Below are 7,573 nucleotides of genomic sequence, written 5' to 3' on the forward strand. Positions count from 1 at the left end.
TAAATGTGGGTTTTAAATTTAAAAATCAAAAGGGGACAAATGTACCTGTCGAGCAGAAATGCTGCTAATTTCGCATCACTTCTGAATTCTCTCAAATGGCTCGTTCATTCTGTTTGTTTGCTAGTCTTATACCCAGTTGTTGGCAAACGAGGGATAGGCTCCCCCCCCAGAGCCCAAAGAAACGGTTCAGCACGAGGCTGCGGGCGTTTATCTGCTAATGAGGGTGCTTGAAAGTGCACAGCAAATGATTGACATCTCGTCAGTCACGCCTTCTGTCTCTGATTAGTTGTTTTTTCTTTGGTACAGTGGTTTCTTGAAAATCAAATTAGAGGCACAAGATGGGGCTAGAGAGGGGTGATTCCACCCCCATGGGTCATTTTACTCATGTCCTACTATCAGGTCGTACTACCAGTTTAAACAATTATGACAAAAAGTAACGTTTGCGAAAATTGCAGACGCAATTGCATTTATGGGCAATACAAAATGAGCAGTAAGTATAAAAGCAACAAAAATTTATGAATACTCAATAGCATGCTTCTCTCTATGCAAAAACGCAATTACAATAACTGTTTACAAATTTTCAAATCAAGAGTAGCTCGGTGGCGGGTGGTTAGCACATCTGTCTCGGAGTCAAGAGGTCCTGGGTCGAATCTTGGATCGGGCACCTGTGTGGGGTTTGCTTGTTCTCACCCTGGTTGCATCGGTTTTCTTCGGGTACTCCAGCTTCCTACCACATTCCAAAATCATGCATATTCATTGAAGACTTTAAACCAGGGCTTCGGAGCCATTTGTGGGCCATCGCCCACTTTTTAGTGGCCCGCGGCACAATTGAAACTCCCCGCATCCTTTCTCTGCATTGGGAAGAGAAGTGTATTGAGAAGAAGAAATTGTTTCTAATTCCTCACGCCCTTGTTTTCCACAATTCACGCATCATTTGGTAAGACACGCTTTGGAATTGAAATTGTTTACTCCACTTTCCGCAATGTGTCAAGGTCAGTTTAGGAAGGATTGCTCTTGTTTTGGTTCTAAACGGTCCTACCTTGAATGGTGCCCTGTGCGAGACCGCCCCCACTGGAAATGCTACCCTGTGCTGCTACACATAACGCCCAAAACTGCCACTGCTAGTGGGATACAGGGCCGCTGGCCACCCAAAAATTCAGATCACCTAGCATTTAAAAAAAAAAAAAAAATGTCATAAATATAATAATTATAAACTCTAGAATTGCTTATCATATCTTTATGAACAAGGATTGATTGGTTTTATCATGGTAATTAATTTTCTATATATAGCCTTTGGAAAAACCCCCAAAAGTTTGGACACCCTTGCTCTAAGTCATTGGTGTGAAATATTGTCTATTATGTGCCTCCCGCCCAAAGTCAGCTGGGATACGCTCACCTGTGACCCTAATGATAAGTGTTATAGAAAATGGATGGATGGATTTATCATTACTTTCAAATCAAGTAATTGGTCATTGTGGAGTTTTTAGTCATGGCCAACAAAGGGAGGCTGAAGCGAGGCCGGGCTTGGTCGTGCCAAGACTGCTCGTCCCCAGGGAGGGTCGGGTAACTCCCGACACATCCGCCGGACTTTCCGGGGTTGACATCAGACAGACCTGTGGGAACTGTACTGGTCACACTCTGTTGGTCTCACCTGCCTAACGTCCTCACACGATCACAATTAAACGGCATGAAGGTGAGTGTTCAGTATGCGGATTGTATTACAACTGTCAGCACTAATATTAGTTCTCTTATCTATCCAAACATTTCTCCCTCCATTTGCTATTCTACAACACAACTGCACAAACACTGTATAACAAATCCATTTTAAACATTTGTACATCCATTTCACCATATTTGATGCCATCAATATTGTAAGTTTTTACTATTGGCACACATTTGATTAATTTTCCAATAAAAGTCTTACCTTAAGTCTGGTTTGCAATATGTAACAGAATCATTTTGAAATGCTCTTGACACACCCACAATGTGTTGAACTGCCAATAGGTTTTGGCTGTACAACCACAGTAACAAATCTGATTAGTAAATAATGAATACATCTGGGAAAGTGTCAATCAAAACCAAACAATTATCTTTGTAAAGGCAACTACAGCTCATGTGTTGGAACTCATTAAATTGTACCTAAGCTTATGTTCAATGACTGTAATAATCTCTAAATGGATCCTAAAATTAACGATGATATTTGGTGTATTTCATTATTAAACTGCCGCATTGAATATTATTTTAATACATCTTGTTTAAAAGTTGTTTTTTTTTTTTTTACAGTATTTAAAAAAAATCACCAATTTCCATTACACAATATCTGTACGAAATAAAATTGTAGAAAATCTAAACTAAATCTAAATGTCATGTCTGTACAAAATAATAGTTTTCCCAAAAAATATTTTAAGTATAAATAAAGTTTGTTCTAAATAAAAAAATAAAATGAAAAACTGTCCGAACAAAATTAAATGAAAGCATTGTCTGTACAAATTTACAGTAAATAAGTCTGTAAAAACCTAAACAGTCAGTATGAATTGTATTACATTTACTTGGTGCAAAATAAAAACAAACAAACAAAACAAAAAAATACATTCATATCTCATTGAAATTGAAAAAAAAACAATTCTGTAGAAAATAAACATGGAAAATGTACTGTACAAACCAAACACTCTATAAAACCAATTTCATTTCTCATGAAAAAATATATTTTTAAAACATTCTTATAGAATCTAAAAAAAAATGTACTCAAATCGAATTCCACTTGTGTGTGTTTAAAATGCAGAATATTTCAAATACATAAAATAAGCAAAAGAATAAAGGCAGTAAACGATGTCCCTCTCCAGCTGGGAGTTGAATCAGGAAGAGAGGGAGGAGTTGTGTTCGAAGTGAAAGTGAAATGAATGCGGAGGGCTTATAAAGAGGAAGTAGTGTGACAACACGCCACTGCACGAGGTGGGGACAAGGAAGAGCAGGAGGACACTCTCCAGTGCTGGTGAGATACACAAAATACACACATACTTTCACACAAACTTTGTCATCACTGTGCGAGAGATTCTGGTTCTTTGTGTGTGACTCTTCTGACGTCTGAGCCTTCAATTTCACGGCAGTCAGCGTGATAATAATGATACAGTGATCATAATAGTCATATTATTATCTGCTCCTCATCAGCGTCGGAGTCAGAAAACTGGATGCGTGTGCTCCTCTGTCCGTTCAGGACTTCCTGTTTCCTGCTACAAGTCAGCCGAAGCTCCCGTCGGTGCTCGTCTTCATTTGAGTCTTCCACATCCAGCTGACCTCCTGTGACCCGCTGACTTTTACTTTGCCTTCTGAGTAAACAGGTTTTTCAAGACAAGGCCGTTCCTATGAAGCATGTCCACAAAAGAGACATCAGGTGAGTGGACAGCATTTTGTGTGTGTGTGTGTGTGTGTGTGTGTGTTGGGTTTTGTCTGTGCTGGCCGGGTGGCTTTGCTTTGAGAGGAAGTCACTGAGCTAAAAAAAATGAATGTGTTGAAGACTATAAGTCAGGGGTGTCCACACTTTTTCTTCCAAAGGCTGTATCGAGAAGAAACAAATGATGCAAGGGCCGCATTCGTCACCTTTGATTTATTTAGTATGCTTCAACCAATCCATCATTGTAGGTCAAGATATGCTAAGTATATGTTTGTATGTATACAGCTATAAGAAAACAGCGAGGTGATGAAGCAAAAAGTCAATGATTTGTCAGGACTTTTTGGGTGGCCAGCGGGCCCTGTACCCCCTAGAATAGATCCTCCCCTGCACTAACAACAGTAGAATCACATCTTCACGTTTAGAACCAAAACAAGACCAAGCTGTAATAAGATAACCTTGAAACAACAGAGAGAGGAGCACACAATTGCAATTCATGCCATTTGCTTCTGTAACGGGATTATCTTTATTCATTGGCGTGTTTTAAATATCAATTGGATTACTCTTAGCTGTACAGAGGTTCTTTGCATTTTTGCAAATCTAGAACAGCTCTATATGAAACTAATGTGTGAAATTCCTCTCTTCTCCTGCCTTGCCACCTAGTGTAGAAAAGAAGTAAAACAATGCAGGCAAAACACACGGACCGTGTCAACTGTTAATTTTGGTGTATCTTGTGGGCTGCTAAAACATGGGCAGCAGGCTCCGAATGGCCCCCAGCCCATAATTTGGACATTTGCAATAAGGCATCCAATTACAATTACCTGTGTATCCACCTGTTGCTATTGATAGAAGAGAACAATAGCTTTGTTTTCAATGATATCAGAGCAATCGGCTTGTCTATCTTGCTGCCATGGTGCCTGCAGATCAATGACTGTAATGGTCTAGAGCCACTAGACCAAAATATAATGTCAAAATAACCTATTGTAACAGTTCCATCATTAAAAAAAACAAAAAAAACAACTACACTATGCTTACGTGTTAAGTGCCTTTTCAAGGGCCTTATTAAGAAGCTGCAAATGAACATGACAAATGCATGTCGATAAATTAATACAGTAAAATTAAATACTATACTTGCACATAATATGGCCCCAAAATGTCCCTTGTATCTTTGCACTGCTTTCTTCTTTTTAGGTAAGTCATTAATCTAATATGTTTCACATACAAATATGTTTCATTACCTTTCTGACGCATGCCTGTTTATTCCCCCTCCCCCAAAAAAGGCAAGTCCAACTGTACGTTAAATATTTGACTGTACTCGGTGTACGATGGAGTTCCGCTCCTACCAATTTGTACATAAGTCGCAAAGTGTTAAGTATATAACAAACTTACACTAACACAGTAGTAGAGTCATACATGCAGTAAATATGCTATTTGTATGAAAAACCATGAATATAAAACAGTAGACCTAAATCATATTTTGTTACTGTCATGAACCAAGGACCCCCTGTCATTTTTTTATTACCTGTCTGTGACCCACCTGTAATGTATCCACAACCCACCAGGTGAGAATCAGTTTGAGACTCGCCGATGGACCAGCCAGGACACCTCTTAATTTGTCTTAGCATTGGCGTTGGTGCTAACGCTAACTTTCCAACATGTATATGAGCACAACCTCTACCGCGGTCCATACTCAACAGTCAATTGCATTTCACAACTGTGGGGGCAGAACCAGTTTCTGGCAAGTAGCTGTTCGCGACACCCAGTCGTCATGGTAACGAAAGCCCATTGGCCCCGTAGAACAGTAAGGAGGGGAGATCAATGGCTCATTTACATGCGAGAGACCTTTTGTCAAGACACCTGAAAATGGTCTTAAATTGTGAAACATTCCCAATATGCCTCTTTTAAACAATCTGTATGTACATATCTACTGGAGGTCCAAATTATATGTATAGATTACAATTATAAAAGGTTTGTGTGTTTTCATATGTAGAAATTCTGGTACATTCTGATCTTGTCTCCTTTTCAGGAGTGCTGTCTGCCTGAACTGGGAACTTTATTTTGGCGGATGGGATAGTAACGGAACCCATAATGCAGCTGTGATTGTGAGCTCCAGCTGGTTAAGGGTTCCGTTTCCATCCCACCATGCGTAATGCGTCTCCACACGTGAGCTGCCTTCATCTTAACCGTAATAGACTATAATGGTGTGTAACGGTACACATCTTTTTTTTTTTTTTTTTTTTTCAATTATTGATCAGGGTCTTTGCATTGTAAAAGTTGGTGTTTTTCCTCAATGACACGTTTTCTCCCGGCTTGCTTAGACAACAGAACGCAACCGGGAATTCCGTGTCAGCCAAGAATAACACCAAATATAAATCCTCATGAGAATTCGGAATGCTAATGCCCCCACATATTCGTATCTCAGAGCACCGCAGTCCACATCACTATTCAAAGCATTGTTTATAAAAATTGAAAATGTCAAAAATCATATCACTATCAAATCTCCTAAGGCCAAGTTGTATTTTTACACCTTTTAAATTAACAAACACGAAGCACTACAATCATTACTGATTCATAATAAAAACCTTAACTGCGTCTATTGTCCTTGATTTTACTGTAATTAAACGTTTAAAGGTTTTTGCCACATTTTTCTCATGACATTCTTTTTGGCTCACCACCTGTGGGAGGGGCCATAGGGGTCGGCTACAGAAGCTGGCTCTAGGGACGTGGAATGTCACCTCTCTGGCAGGGAAGGAGCCCGAGCTGGTGTGTGAGGTCGAGAAGTTCCGACTAGATATAGTCGGACTCGTCTCCACGCACAGCTTCCACTCTGGAGTTGCCCACGGTGAAAGGCGCCTGAGCAGGCGTGGGTATACTTATTGCTCCCCGGCTCGGCGCCTGTACGTCGGGGTTCACCCCGGTGGACGAGAGGGTAGCCTCCCTCCGCCTTCGGGTGGGGGGGACGGGTCGTTACTGTTGTTTGTGCCTATGCAACAAACAGCAGTTCAGTGTACCCACCCTTTTTGGAGTCCTTGGAGGGGGTGCTGGAGAGCGCTCCCGCTGGGGACTCCATCGTTCTGCTGGGGGACTTCAATTCTCACGTGGGCAATGACAGTGAGACCTGGAAGGGCGTGATTGGGAGGAACGGCCCCCCGATCAGAACCCGAGGGGTGTTCTGTTATTGGACTTCTGTGCTCATCACGGCTTGTCCATAACGAACACGGTCCCTGTACGACCGGGGTCAGAGTTTGGTCCGCATATCCGGCAGTAAGTCGGACTCGTTTCCGGTGATGGTTGGACGCCGCCGAGGCTGCCCTTTGTCACCGATTCTGTTCATAACTTTTATGGACAGAATTTCTAGGCGCAGCCGAGGCGTACAGGGGGTCCGGTTTGGTGGCCTCAGTATTGCATCTCTGCTTTTTGCTGATGATGTGGTTCTGTTGGTTTCATTAAGCCGTGACCTCCAACTTTCACTGGAGTAGTTCGCAGCTGAGTGTGAAGCGGGAGGGATGAGGATCAGCACCTCCAAAAGGGTGGCGTGCCCTCTCCAGGTCGGGGATGAGATCCTGCCCCAAGTGGAGGAGTTCGAGTATCTTGGGGTCTTGTTCACGAGTGAGGGAAGAATTGAACGGGAGATCGACAGGCGGATCGGTGCAGCGTCTGCAGTGATGCGGAGTTTGTATCGATCCGTTGTGGTAAAGAAGGAGCTAAGCCGGAAGGCGAAGCTCTCAATTTACCGTTCTACGTTCTCACCTATGGCCACGAGCTGTGGGTCATGACCGAAAGAACAAGATCCCGGATACAAGCGGCCGAAAAGAGTTTCCTCCGCAGGGTGTCCGGGCTCTCCCTTAGAGATAGGGTGAGAAGCTCGGTCATCTGGGAGGATCTCGAGAGGAGCCCCCCGGAAGAGCTGGATGAAGTGGCTGGGGAGAGGGAAGTCTGGGGATCCCTGCTAAAGCTACTGCCCCCGCCACCCGACCTCGGATAAGCGGTAGAAAATGGATGGATGGATGGACATTATTTTTGGTGGATTACATTCATCACATTACAGTTGTTTTGTCTATGTTTATATGACTATAAACAAGAAATGATCACACATAAATGTGAGTGTGTGAGAATCTGAAGAGGCTTCATTACTCGGCAATCCACGAGACGACGGACGGTAACATAGATATGTCGACTAGAAAC

This window comes from Phyllopteryx taeniolatus, chromosome 1 (assembly GCF_024500385.1).
Source record: "Phyllopteryx taeniolatus isolate TA_2022b chromosome 1, UOR_Ptae_1.2, whole genome shotgun sequence".
In the NCBI taxonomy this organism is placed as follows: domain Eukaryota; kingdom Metazoa; phylum Chordata; class Actinopteri; order Syngnathiformes; family Syngnathidae; genus Phyllopteryx; species Phyllopteryx taeniolatus.